The sequence below is a fragment of the Ochlerotatus camptorhynchus genome, unplaced genomic scaffold (genome assembly GCF_037179485.1).
Source record: "Ochlerotatus camptorhynchus isolate MF236.1 unplaced genomic scaffold, CSIRO-AGI_Acam_v1.1 ptg000251l, whole genome shotgun sequence".
Classification (NCBI taxonomy): domain Eukaryota; kingdom Metazoa; phylum Arthropoda; class Insecta; order Diptera; family Culicidae; genus Ochlerotatus; species Ochlerotatus camptorhynchus.
In genome coordinates this window covers 390,972-405,648 of record NW_027040741.1, presented here as the reverse complement: position 1 = coordinate 405,648, position 14,677 = coordinate 390,972, and the positions used below count along the sequence as shown (strand labels likewise).

The 14,677-nt window shown below is 38.4% G+C and overlaps 1 protein-coding gene across 2 annotated transcripts in view; it reads right to left on the bottom strand.

The window, feature by feature from the left end:
• The window catches only part of side-VII (sidestep VII), a 761,931-nt gene extending 751,618 nt beyond the window's left edge, over positions 1-10,313 (bottom strand). For both annotated transcript variants that reach the window (XM_065226466.1, XM_065226467.1), the window contains exon 1: positions 8,682-10,313. The gene's annotated coding sequence lies outside the window, so the exon portion shown is untranslated. The remainder of the gene's footprint in view (positions 1-8,681) is intronic.
• Positions 10,314-14,677: the final 4,364 nt, after the last annotated feature.

Below are 14,677 nucleotides of genomic sequence, written 5' to 3'. Positions count from 1 at the left end.
GCGATCCCGGAGGCTGTACACGACGATGCTGACGAAGTTTGACTGCGTGGTAATGGACGACGAAACCTACGTCAAAGCCGACTACAAGCAGCTTCCGGGACAGGAGTTTTATACGGCAAAAGGAAGGGGAAAGGTAGCAGATGTTTTCAAGCACATGAAACTGTCAAAGTTCGCAAAGAAATATCTGGTTTGGCAAGCCATCTGTACCTGTGGCTTGAAAAGCAGCATTTTCATAGCTTCCGGGACTGTCAACCAAGAAATTTACGTGAAAGAGTGTTTGAATAAACGTCTGCTGCCTTTCCTGAAGAAACACGGTTGTTCCGTACTGTTTTGGCCGGATTTGGCATCTTGCCATTACGGTAAAAAGGCCATGGAGTGGTACGCCGCCAACAACGTGCAGGTGGTTCCCAAGGACAAGAACCCTCCCAACACGCCAGAGCTCCGCCCAATTGAGAAATACTGGGCTATTGTCAAGCGGAACCTAAAGAAGACCAAAAAAACTGCTAAGGGCGAGCAGCAGTTCAAGGCAAACTGGCTTTCTGCGGCGAAGAAGGTGGACAAGGTGGCTGTACAAAATCTGATGGCAGGGGTCAAGCGTAAGGCCCGGCAATTCGGATTTGGAAAAGCGGAAGCCTAACTGAATATTTTTCCTGAATTTTATACTAATTGAACTTGAAAAAGAAATTTAATTTGATTTTTTAAATAAACGATTTCACCGATTTACACGCGTTTTCCCTTGACCAAATTTTGACCGTATCACCCTTTATTTATATATATATATGAAAAACCGGCCGAAAATTCGATTTTTCAAAAATGGTCGAATAAGATTCGTATTAGTAAACACGTGTTAGTATTAGTATTAGTAAACATGTATTCGTAACTGATGTTCATTGACCGAATTTTGTTTCAAGCGCAAAACGAACTGTAAAACTTGCAAAACGTGTTTCTCGAAACACAGAATTGATTTACGGATCCCACGATATCTCAGGACTGGATGGACCAAATTGGCTGAAATTTGGGGTGAAGATGTACCCCGTGTGCATGACGAAGCCTGATTTTGAAATTATTTGTTTAATGCAAAAATAAAAAAATAAACCGACAATTTTTAATACGAGAAAAAATAAAAATATGTTTATCTTATTTTTAAATCCACATCGGCCTTCGTCAAGCACACGCGAATTGTTTACCGAGACCAAAAATGAGCCTATTTGGTCAAAGCTGTTATGAGATATCGTGGGACCCGTTTTTTTTAAACCACTAACTTCAAATAAGAATATCTCAGCAATTTTGTTCCCTAATGTCTTCATATTTATATTGTTTACAGTTGAAAATGTATATTTTGTGCCCTCAAAACAAGCCCCAAAAAATATGTGCCTATACCAACCCAGGAATTTTAACCGACGTACTTATATGTATTCCCTTAATAAGCAAAATCAAACTGTTTGTCATTTGCAGGCGAAATTTTTTCAAATTTTATTTTTAACTCTAGGACGGAGAAAAATGTTGTCACTTTTAAAAGCACCAATTGAAATGTTTAGTTGTCTGCACAAGGGGATATGGATTTCCGTCCATACCGTTGTTGAAATGTGCAGTTGTTCATTTTAAAAATGAATTGCATGACAAATTAGTAGAGGACCACCGTGGTATTGTAACTTTATTAATCGTGAAAATTTATAGCGTTTCAATGTTTTACTACAAATGAGCAAAACTTAAGCTTATTTGGATCCATGATCTTGCAGAAATTGCAGTTATAAAAATAGCAGCTAAGAGAGAAGCGATTTACTAAAATGATATAAGCTTCTCAAGAGTCAGCCAATCAAGCCCATAAACAAATTGAAATGTTTTGAATAGTTTATTTAAGGTTTAGAACTAATGTTGGGCCTGCTAAGCACAATCCTCACTTAACCTCTCTTTTTCGAGAGGATTTCACTCAAAATAGAATGTGTTTACTAAAAATTCTAAATTTATTTACCTTTACATACGTACCGTAAGATTTGAAAAATTCACAAATTGTTGAGATATTGTGTAAAATCAAACAATTCTTCTTGATTCTAAACTCGGCCTACGGATTTTAATTCCGTCCTAACGCAATTAAACAGCATTGGATTATTAAACAGCATTGGATTATTAAACAGCATTGGATTTATATGATATTTTGTACATGCAAATTACAAGAAGAGTATGTGAAGTGCATGTTTGACACATAAAATCAGCAAATTTTTTTTTAAAGAGTCACAATCGGTCAGTCGAATTTATTAAATTCATCTCCCGTGTAATATTAGAATAATCTGAGTAAGTTTATTCATATTTTGTATGTAGTTAACATCAATTGCAATGTAGCATGCTTGTAACCAGTGCTGAGTTTTTTCATCGTCATTGACAAACTTTCAAGCGATATTGCCAAATGGTTTTTCACATAGTCACTGATAGACTTGATCCTAAAAACAAAACCTTTGTAAAAATCTTATTAATTTTTTCGTCAATGACAAATATTCACCTAGTGTAATTTTGTGAATTATGAGTCATATTATTGTTATCCACGCCATAGATGCATGTTTACTTTACCGGGTCCATGTAATTGTTGCTCAAGTAACTCAATTTTATTTCAAATTTTGCAAATAAGGGCCCATGCATTAATTATGTCACGCTAAATCGAGGAGAAATTTTACCCCCCCCCCTCATATCGTGACGTTTTTCCTATACCTAATGCATTGCTTGTCACAAAATCTTAGACCCCCCCCCCCCCCTAGAGCGTGACATAATATATGCATCAACCCTAAGAAATTTGCATCTGTTCGTCACTGACAGCATTGTCATTGACAACTGACATGGTTAGCTTAACTGAGTGACCGAAGCAGAATTTTGAATATCACCGTGTATTGTCGAGATTTTGCAGCACTACTTGTAACAATGTATTTTTTGTTAATCAGCAAAAATGAGAAAACTCGTAGAGCAGAATTGTATCTTGATCTTTGGATGATTAAATTCCAGGATGGGACGATATCCAGTTAAAAGCTGACTAAAAGTAAACAGGTACGCCCCTCGCACGCCGCTAGCACGCCTCTAGTGTTGGGAATCGAAAATCTTTGACAGTGGTTTGTTTACACTTCTATAGAGAACAACTGGTGCAAGTTTGATCAAAGTAGTCGATCGCGTTCATAAATAACGTCAAATGGAGTTCGAAAGAAGAAAAAAATATTGTGCTAAAGTGCTGAAGATGCCGAAAACAAAAGTTTGTCGAGTTCTCAAGACCTACAAGGAAACCATGAGTGTGGAAAGGAATTAGCGTACCTACAAAAAACTGGAACCAGGGATCGTCAGCTGCGCAGCAAGGTGTTTAAGTGCATTAAAGCCAAACCCGGTCTTTCAATCCGAGATGAGGCCAGAAGGTACAACGCCAACTTTCAAACGGTGCGGAACATCCTTGCCAGGGAAGGATACAAGTCGTAAAACGCCAGTAAGCATGTGAACTGGCACATGAAGCAGAATTCCGTGGCCAAAAAGCGTGCAAGACTCTTGTACGACCGTATTTTGACGAAACATACGTCAAACTCGATTTTAAGCAGCTTCTGTTCAAAAGTTTTACATCACTACTGGACGTGGGGATGTGCCGGGAAGTTTCAACTTCGTGTTTGCCGACAAGTTCACGAAGAAGGCCATGATTTGGCAAGCGATTTGCAGTTGTGGCCTGAAAACGGAACCATTCGTCACATCCTCGACGATGACATCCCAAGTTTAAATCGAAGAATGCCTGAAAAAGCGTGTATTGCCGTTCATCCGCAAGCAGAGGGGAAAAGTCATCTTTTGGCCTGATTTGGCCAGCTGTCACTACTCCAAGGTGGTTTTGGAGTGGTATGCTGCCAACAAGATCGATTTTTTCCCTAGCTAATGAATTCTCCGAATTTCCCGGAATTTTGACCAATCGAAAAATACTGGGCAATTTCAAAGCAGCGACTTCGACTAAACGGCGGGGCAGTCAAAGACATCCAGCAAATGCGGGCAAAATGGAAGAAATGCGCTCCGTTTCCACTGTGCAAGCGCTGATAGGCTCCATCAAGAGGAAGGTTCGAGATTTCGTTCGAACTGGAGAAATGTAACCATCTTATCCTGTAACTTTGAAGTTTTAATAAATGTACTGTTAAGCAACCATTAATGGACATTAAAAACTTATTGAATCACGAATTACAGGCCCTTTTTGCGTACCAATTTTTTTTTTTTTTGGTAGTTCATATTGGTTTGATATGCGATTATACACCGGAAAAAATACGATTCCATTTTCATGAATAAAATGAAATCAAAAAACTTGCCATCCCATGTAATCATAACAATGATTCGTGATTTCGTTATGGAAATTCATGATTTCATAATGCAGTGGAATCATGACCGCTTCAAGTGTTACCTGGAAAACCGTGTTCACCGCACTACATAGGTATCTCTTATACGCCTTTCGCCATCCATCTTATAAAAGTACTGAATAAAATTCATGATATCTAGTGGTCAAAGTATGGATATATTGATCGTTAGGTTCTTGGTTCGAATCCAGTCTGTTGCTTTAATTTATTTTTTATATGTTTTGATTTAAAAACTTAAAGTTAAACTCATGAATTTAGTTCATGATTTTAACTCGGATGATTCTTAATTTCGTGATTCTTGGGTGCGTTACGCAAACATAGCTCATGATATCATGTATATTATTCATGGTGTATTTTCATAACATGAAAATACGATATGTCCATGAAATCATGAGTCATTTATCTCATTTCGGATTTCTGATTTCTTCCCGTGTAGGCTTTAATTTAGTTTAATTATAGTCCTAACTGCTGCCCTGTTTGACATAATAGTCTCATTAGCATTTTTGACGACAAGTACCAAGTAACATCACTTTACAATATACACGAATAGTTTCGTACTTTGTTCAGAAAATGTCAACAATTTTAGCTGCAGAATAGCTAATACAGGCAAACATTATATGCATGAGCCAATTTTTGCCTCAATAAGCTATTCTGCTGCTAAAATTGTTTGTTGGGAAGAGCCCATACAGAAAAAAAATCAACAGAATATTTAACAGCTTGCTATTTTAACGAATGGGTGAACTATATTGTAAAGGGCAGTAGTGAAGTGATCAAGCATTTTTTCCAAAGTTATTTTTTTCTTACAAAACCTTAAACAATTATGTTTTGTGTAATAGGCGGGAAAGTATTTAATTAATTAAATTAGCTAAGATCAATTTTACACATTTGTATGAATAACCTTAAGGGTACCAAATTGCAGAATCTGTTCATGTTGCGATTCCTTACAGTAATCGAATCTGCACAAAATTGTAAAAGTACGGTTAACTACCTCATTTCCGGCCTATTAAGCACAACCCGGACTTAGTGTTTCTTAATCTAGCGTAGTTTAGCACCAAACGGAACGTAATTGTTACAAATGGCTTCCAAATTTATTTACCTTTCCATATGCACCGTTAGTTCTGTTAAGGGGTCGCGAAATATGCGTTTATTGTTGAAAATGCAAAACTGCTTCCAGCGGCTCAACTTGGCCTACGGATTTTCATGAGTCTATTAGCCATTGAAACACCATTGGGATGTTCTTTGGCCAATCGAACGGAAAGAAAAGTGAATTCGCGTACGCCTTTTGTACATTTCATGTGCGCCTTTTGTTTTCGAAATCTTATTTTGCGTTCGTCTTGCAGCTATTGAATAGAAGCATAGTACCAAACGTTTGTTTGACAAGTTCACGCCGAAATCATAGATACATTTGATGTTTTGTGCTCGATTGGTCGGGAGTGGGCGATTAGGCGGAACTATATTTTTCCCCTATCTTAAATTCCCCTACTGGGCGAAGGATGTCGCAAATATTGCCGTAAATTTGAACCCACGAGGATTCGTCATGTTCTGACCACATGCGAGATGTTACTACATCAAGAATTCCGGGCAAAGTCTGAGATCAAATTGAAAACTAATTTTGATGTTGTGATGTCACTGATAATAATTGATCAGGTTGCAGTCTATTTGGTCGTTTAAACGGTTAAAATATGATAATTGAGAGCAAACAAATCCTCCTGAGACATCGCATTGAAAACTAATTTATCACTTTAGATGCTCAAGTTTTGAACCCACCACGGCATGCTTTTGGTGCTACTGTATATGGACGATCATATGTAAAATACTGTGGTAGCCACAGCATAGTTCTATCAAAACTTCAGCATTTTCATTGATCCATTCTGCCATCAGTGAGAGCAAACTGAAAACTCTGATGTACATTTTTCCTGTTTATAACAAAACGAATATTCAGTTTGATGATCTGCTAAGGCAATGAAAACACAGCTGCAACAACATATTTTTGAAAAGCTAAATAAAAACAAAATTTGTCAATCGAGTAAACTGAAACCAAATTATGATTTCAGTTTGATGTTGATATCAAAATTGGATTTTGATTTGCTATAATTGTGATGATGAATTTTGCTCGGGATGTGCTACACTACTTCGTTTTTTTTCAGAGTCTTTGGAGCCCCTTGGTAATGGACTTATCTAAAACTAAAAGCAAGGTAAACATAAAAAATAATAATACAGTCAAATAAACATATGCTTCAAACACTAAACAAAAAATAGATAAAAAATGCTTGCTCCCAGATAAACGATTTTTTTTAAAGATGGTTACATTTACAATTCAACAATATTTGAAATAATGTGTTGAATAATATTTATAGAGAATAAATGGAATTCTTTTTATTTGCGGTTGATACGATTTTAGATCAATAATGTATTGATGTTAGATCTGTAATACTTCTTCAAACTGGTTTTGAGTAATATCATAGAGGTAACTCTAAGACTAGTAGGTCCCGAAGAAATGTGCTCAACTTTTTGGCTCAGCTCTGGTACTATCTTCGGTCCCAAGCTAATCGATTCACCCCTCGAAACATAGGAAAATCGAATAACCCCTCATTTTATCTGTCAAACTTTCATAGCGAATCAAAACAAACATTGTGTAGTACTAGAATTTTGACTAGAATGGGGTGCGTTAATCGATTTACTTGGGACCAATAGGCTAGTCAAGTAGTGAGCCAATTTAAAATCGTTAGTTTCGTATTGATTGTTGGTAATATTCTGTTGTTGGTAAATTTGAATCTCTGGCAGTATGTTATATACGAAAGTAGAGAGATATTCGCCTTTGACCAAGACTACTGAAAGCGCTAGTTATCACTAAATTATTTTCATATCTCGTGTTGTGACCATGATAATCAATAGGTAATACCACATTAGGATTAAGTGTATGCACCCAAAATAAAATTTGAGGAGTGTATCACGAGTAGCAAAATGTCTAACTCGGTACAATATAACTTCCCCAAGATAGCACAGGGTCTAGAACTAGACCACCTTTTTCCACAATTGTCTGTCCAACAGACGGATTTGAATGTGGAGGATTTTTTTCCGTGGAGAATGGCATAACATATATTTAGTCTTCACCAAATTTAAGGATAATAAATTTTAATCAAAGAACCTCATAAGAATTCGAAAATCATCATTCATGCTAGAAATAATGGAAGAAGTATTTTGACTTGGATAAAAAATTGCAGTATCATCAGCGAATAACCTTCGTATTTCTTCGGTAGATGTTTATGTAAATTAGAAATAAAAGAAGTTAAATTTTACTGCCTTGAGGAACATCCATATTAAACGTTCTTAAAGAGCATCCTCGATAACTACATAGGGTAGAGAACTACTTCGGCCTAATCGCCCATTTTGGGCCTATCGAGCAGAAAACATCAAATAAATCCATGATTTCAGAGTTAACAAGTCTATTATGCGTTTGGTACGATACTTTAGTTAATAAGCTACGGAACGCAGTCAATGAGAACGCATGATATGAAGGTTTGCACCCATTATTCCCAAAAACAAAAGAAGCGCTCCGAACGAATCAATTTTTTTCTTCATCCGACAGGCCGAAGTGAATTCATTTGCGTTTCAATGCGTTAGACCGAGTTTATAATCCGTAGGCCGAGTGTGGAGTCAAGAAGCAATGTTAGACTTTTGGCAATATATCAACGATTGGTTTCTCTTTATCAAATCTTACGGTATATACGGAAAGGTGAATAAATTTGGAAGCCATCACTAATAATAACATTTCGTTTGGTGCTAAACTGTGCTAGATTAAGAAAGATTAATTGCGGGTTGTGCTTAATAGGTCGGAAATTGCATAGTTAACCCTATTGCTGTCTATTAGTATCGTGTTCCATAGTATGCTATTTTTTGCAAAAGAATGCTATGGTTCAGAGTATCGAACGCCGACAACAACGTAGAAATTGTCAAAAAGAACTCCACCCACCCAAATGTCCCTGTGCAATTACAAAGCAATTAAAAAAATCCTCGAGCTTCAACTGCATACATACATCCACAAACTATGTACCAATTAATAACAAGCATCATAACAATTGATAGCACAGTTTGGACAAAAGATACAACTTTTACTAGACTCTGCCAAATTCTATCGATTCACTCGATTGTATTGCCTTTTGAAATGCTGTAAAACACTGCAAAGTAATTAAGCCTTCATGTTTTGAAATGAATCGGAAACAAGCAGAAACCGTTAGCGGAACGACGACAGAGACTACCCCAGTGAAGCAAGCAATCAATATAGGGCAACATGTTCATCAGAATTTATAACGCAACACATAACTTTACCGCTTAATTTTGAAGCTACCGCTGCGTCAAGTGCTGCTCGGCCGATGGTACAAGTTTTTTTTTGTATTCCTAGTCCCCCGTTGTTGGTTGTTTCGGTCCGTGTGAACTGCAAACTGCTACCCTGTTGTTTTATGACGGTATTCCATTTTCAATCTTCCTGGGCTGGATGCTCCATGGGAAAAGTTTTTCCTCACCCAGCCGGGTTGTTTTGTGACGAGCCGAAACAGAGGCCGTCTGTCTTCATTCAGCTTTAGCACATCATGACAACACAAATTTTCATCCTATAATCGTTCACAGCTCCCGACCATCGTCGATCGGTGGAAGTTTGACCAATTTCACTTTGTGATGTTACACACGCATAAACACACACACTCTGACATGACACAGAAGGTTGGCATTTTCCAGAACCCACTTAGCATCCCTAGTGGTGACGATGATGAAACACTAGTGGACAATCAATTTTCATCACTTTTTATCGCTTTTCTTTGGGCTCCTCTGTGGCTTTCACTAACGAATCACTATAAAATAATTTATATCTTGTCAGCAACATTCGTTTATTGGTTTCATTTTCTCTTTTTGGCACACTTTTCAAACTTCGTGGGATGTGGCGGGGGCCATGTGGTATTATTTCTTCTCAATGTATTCACTGGAAGATTTTATGCTTGTTCTGAATTCTTTTCAAACGATGATATTGCACACATTTAAAATTTGATTACTTTAGCTAGCACAGGTATTCTGCTCGAACACGATTTAATCACGTTGATTTAATGCTAAACACTTTATCTGATGTGCAGGTCTGGTTTTGGTTATAACAATGAATGTGTGCATTTAACGTAATCCTCTATCCCACACAGCAGCTGTGGAAGTCTAAACACAGCATTGTTCCGAGAACAACGATCAATAGCATCCACCCATTCTCTGCCGCTTGTTGAGCATCTAAACGCTTAATGCTGTTTCCGACCTATCGCGACACGAAAACAATCACGCAGTCCACAGCTCACGCAGGAAGAACGATTATAATCCTGTCGAGTGACGAGGCACCATCAAACTCTAGCTGTACCACCAACTGTTATCATAGTTACTCAACATGCATCATACCTCGTTCGTTCACTAACAGGTTTCTACCAACAGTAGCTCTTCGCCTCCAAGCAGGTATGGCCACTACCACCGAGGATGGCAATGTTAAACGAACAAGCATCCATTATCAACACCGCAACTGGGATCAACAGTAGCCGCAGCATCAATACTACTAGTACCATACCGACGTCATCGATTTAATAACCATTGCTTCTCCATGTACCCACTTCTAAACACTCACATCTCTTCACCAAAGCAACACTCACTCGATTCACACTAAGAGAAAGAGAGAGAAGCAGAACAAACCCCCAAAATTACCCCAATCACTATGGGGGGAGAAACACCTTCCGTTGATATAATTTGCTGGGAAACAACACAACTCCTTTTGCGATGCAACTCCCTTTACAGCTCCCCGACAGTTATGGCTATGCAATCACTGCCAATCACCACCGCACTATTCTCTGACACGCGACCACCGTATTACAGATCAAGAGTTTCGAATCCGTGGGAAAACCGTGAGAAAAACTCCGACCGACTACGAACAATCACCGCGGAAAACCCGAGGGCACATCCGATGGGCATAGATGTCACGCTGAAACTACTTGAAGCTCACAAATCTTCGTCCGACCAGGACCAACCCGAAACAGCTCAACTGCAGAATCCCACTCGGGCATGCTCTCGCTCTTTCTATGCTCTCTGCTCCACTAAGCATTGCAATCCTTTTGCTCCAACTCCCAGCTCCATCAGCTGACTATAACACAGCCTCCCCAGGTCGAAGAGCACCAATCTTGCCACCATCAGGAGACTCTTATACCATATCACCCCAAAAACCACCAACACCTTGTTTACGCTCACGAATTGCAGCTCCACTAGCCCCGATATAGTTGCGAGAGATTTTCCATTCTCGGAGTTTCCTCTCGAAATACCGAACCTACCCTATGCTCACCGCGCGGTTCGGGCTGTTCGGGTGTGCTGAAAAGGACATGCGCCTTCGATACATTCAGCGAGGTCGTAGCTGTCACCGGACCCAGCGACTGCAGGCATGGAAATGGGCATGAATATTTTCGTAGACTATCAAAACAAGCATACTGCTAGCGACACGTAGCTTCTCAACATAGAAGTAAAGAAGCGATATTCATCTTAGCGGGTTTGGATCAACTAGTCGAAAATTCATACGTTTGTCCTTTTTTTACAACAAACGTTCAAATTGATCAATTTAGAATAGATCCAATTAGGGTAGAGAACTACTTTGGCCTTATTTCCCATTTTGGGCCTATCGAGCAGAAAACTTCAAATAAATCCATGATTTCAGAGTTATCAAGTCAATTATGTGCTTGGTACGATAGTTTAGTTAATAAGCTACCGAACGAAGTCAATGAGAACGCGTGATATGAAGGTTTGCACCCATTATTCCCAAAAACAAAAGAAGCGCTCCGACCGAATCAATTTTTATGTTTAGAATCCGTAGGTCGTAGGCCGAGTTTAGCGTCAAGAAGCAGTGTTAGACTTTTGACAATATCTTAACGATTGGTTTCTTTTTATCAAATCTTACGGTACGTATGGAAAGGTAAATAAATTTGGAAGCCATCAGTAATAACAACATTCCGTTTGGAAAATGAGGGAGCATTATTCTCACTTCCCACTTATAAATGCCCAAAAGAGATGATCAGTGAGTGAATGATTTTGCTACTCTCTCCTTGTCATTTAATCTAACTGCCATGGATGGCTTTTTATGAAGACGGTCTAGTGAGGTAGAGGCTAGTTGTGCTAGTTGACCGTCATTTCAAAGATGTGACGGTTATGCGAGGATGACCGTCAAGGTACAATAACGGTTATGATAATGCACAGCACTGACCAAGTCCTTTGCCCGCATCGAGACTTTCAAGAGTCATAAAAATTTCTTTAAAAGTGATATTATTAATTGATACGTCATTTTCCCCTCCATGTAGGTAAGAAAAATAGTTCAAATCGAGAGCATTACTGGATTTCTTATGTATGTTTTGGAAAAAGTGAGCAAATTGGTTACAAATATCCTCACTATCACTGCTATCAAACTCTTCAAACAGCATGCGTGATGGGAATGTACATGACTTCATATTTTTCATTTTAGGATCAGATTTTATATTATTCTTTACTCTTGATATTTTTGCTTCAAGTGCTCCGCAAATTTCAACGTATTTTTCTAAATTTTATGAAGTTTTAAAATGTTTATACGACTTGTGTGCTTTTTGCTTCCTGTTTTTAATATTTTTGATTTATTGTGGATATTTGGTGCAGTTCACTATTCTCTTTTAGTTTTTTTGGAACTAATACTTCAATGATACTGTATAAGTTAGTATAAAATATATCAACAGCCTTGTCCATGTCGTTTTCGTTTTTTAAAAGGTATTGCCAATTTATGTTATTCAGGCTGCTGTGAAATTCAGGAACAATTGCATTTTTAAAATCATAAACTAATTCAAAATCAACAACGCTTGGGTGTGACCGATGCGAGTCTGTGAACACTGAGTATCCAATAGCCGTATGAGATTTTTCATTGTTCCACAATGGAACTGCTGCTTCTACAATACAAAAATCTTATGTAAAACATAAAATCCAAATTGAAATTGAGCTGGTTACGAACGTGGTTAATTTGATGAAGTCCTAAGTGGCTGCTTTTATCAAAGATGAATTGTAAAGTATCGTTTTCACCTTCAATTGGTAACAGCAGAGAATGATTATCACTACCCTGTATAAGATTAACAGTATTCTGGTTAAAATCTCCATAAATATGAATTTGGGTTCTTGGATATTTTCTTTGAATTTTTCAGTTCTGCAATAGTGAAAAACTTTTCGTAAGCTGGTTTTTTGGAAAAGTGTGGAGGAAAGTAGACAGAAGCGAAAAGATGTTCTTCACAATCTATTAAAATTTTAACCCACACATCTTCAAATTCTTTTTGTCTTTCACTAGCAATTTGTTCAGCTTGAAATGTAACATTCACTTTTTTCATAACTTTTTTTTTTCATTTGATTTGTTTTCCGTCGAACTTGTTTTCCGTACTGGGTACAATGCTACCGACGCCAGGAAGGCAGCTTCTACACCTGGACCCTACCTGTCGACCCATAACCTCATGAACCGGCTTTACTTCCCTTCAGAAGGAAGGCGTGATCAGAGATGTTATGCCTCAGAAAATCCTGACGGTGCCGACTGGGATTGAACCCTGCCATAATATGGTCTCATAGAAAATGTTTTGGTATTTTTTGTTTTGCTTTCAATCGTATTGCAGATGCAATGGTGCTTGGTGTGATCCCACGATTCCAGGTATGGGCGTATGGCTTCGATCGTGCACGATTTATTTATCGTTTGCTTCGATGAGTCACATAAAAGTTTATTGAGTCGCAGAGGTAGTTTGTTCGCTAACATATAAGACAACACATTCAATGATGGGAGTATGTGTTCGGGATTGGCTGATCGATAGTGAAAATAACATGGAAGATTTGAATTGTGATGCAGCTTTAGAATTATCAGCATTATATTTGTGATACGGATGTTACAAAACTTTCATTGGATCTATTGATCGAAATTATTCAAGTTTATCTTCAGCTCTTCGATGAATTTATTTCTATTAATTTTATATTGATGTACTTTTTTCAGCCTTCCTTCAGGCTCGATCGATTGTTTTAAATTATTTAAGTTTAGTTTCAGCTCTTCAGCTTTTGCTTATGAGGCGATTAGTGGTTGCTTGAGATCGTTTAACCGCTTAACTATTGCGTTTTTCCTTCGTTATGTTGATTGTGTCGGATCTTTTGATAGCAGGTGGGATCATTTGACAACAGTGTCATTTTATGATCGTACTCAGTTGTGTACATAACCACCATTCTCTTTCCTTTATCGGATTCCACAATCACGATAAAATTGCATCACGGAAAAAACGTTGTAGAAAATTACCCATTGGGTATTTTCTCTTGAAAATTTGGGTAGAAATAGTTTAAAGTGTATTGTTTCAACTGTATTTTTATCAATGTCAGTTTTTCAAAAGTTGGAAAAAATGGCGTCACGCGAAAAGCAACGTCTCGAATTGATTTTGCGCAAGCACCTGAAAAATCCTCAACTCTCTCATCGGGACATCGGAAAACAACTCGGAATCGTGCAGTCAACGGTGAGTCATGTGGTTAACCGTTACTACGAAACTCTGAGCATTGAACGGAATTAGAAATGGGTCAGAATGGATGTTCTATTGGTGGTCAGGATAACAAGCGTGTCGTGAAAGCGTTTAAGCGAAATCCCAATGCTTCGGTTAAGGATGTGGCCAAAAAAGTTGAATCTGTCCAAGTCTTTCGTTCAGAGAGCCAAGGACCGGGAGAGATTGCATACGTACAAAGTGCAGAAGGATCCAAATCGTGAAGAACGGCAAAATACGGTGGGAAAGTCACGGGCCCAGAAACTGTACACCCAGATGCTGACGAAGCCTCATTGTCTCAGCATGGATGATGAGACTTACGTCAAGGCGGGCTTGCGACAGCTTCCGGGGCTACTGACCTTCACCACCCTGCACAAGTTTGATATTCTGGAGGAAGTAAGGAAGCAGAAACTTTCAAAGTTTGCCAAGAAATACACGATTTGGCAAGCGATCTGCTCATGTGGCAAACGGAGTGCGCCGTTCGTGACTACCGGGACTGTGAACAGAGAGATCTACCTCAAGGAGTGTCTACAGAAGCGTCTGCTTCCTCTGTTGAAGCAACACGAGGGCCCTACGATTTTCTGGCCGGATCTAGCTTGGTGCCACTATACAAATGTTGTCCTGCAGTGGTACGAAGCCAACGGGGTCACTTTCGTACCCACTCGTAGCACTTCTCAGCTTGCCGCTCAAACGCACCGCGTTTTTCCAAATTTTTTCTGTTTAAATTTCAACATTTTTCTGTTTAAATTTCAAATTTAT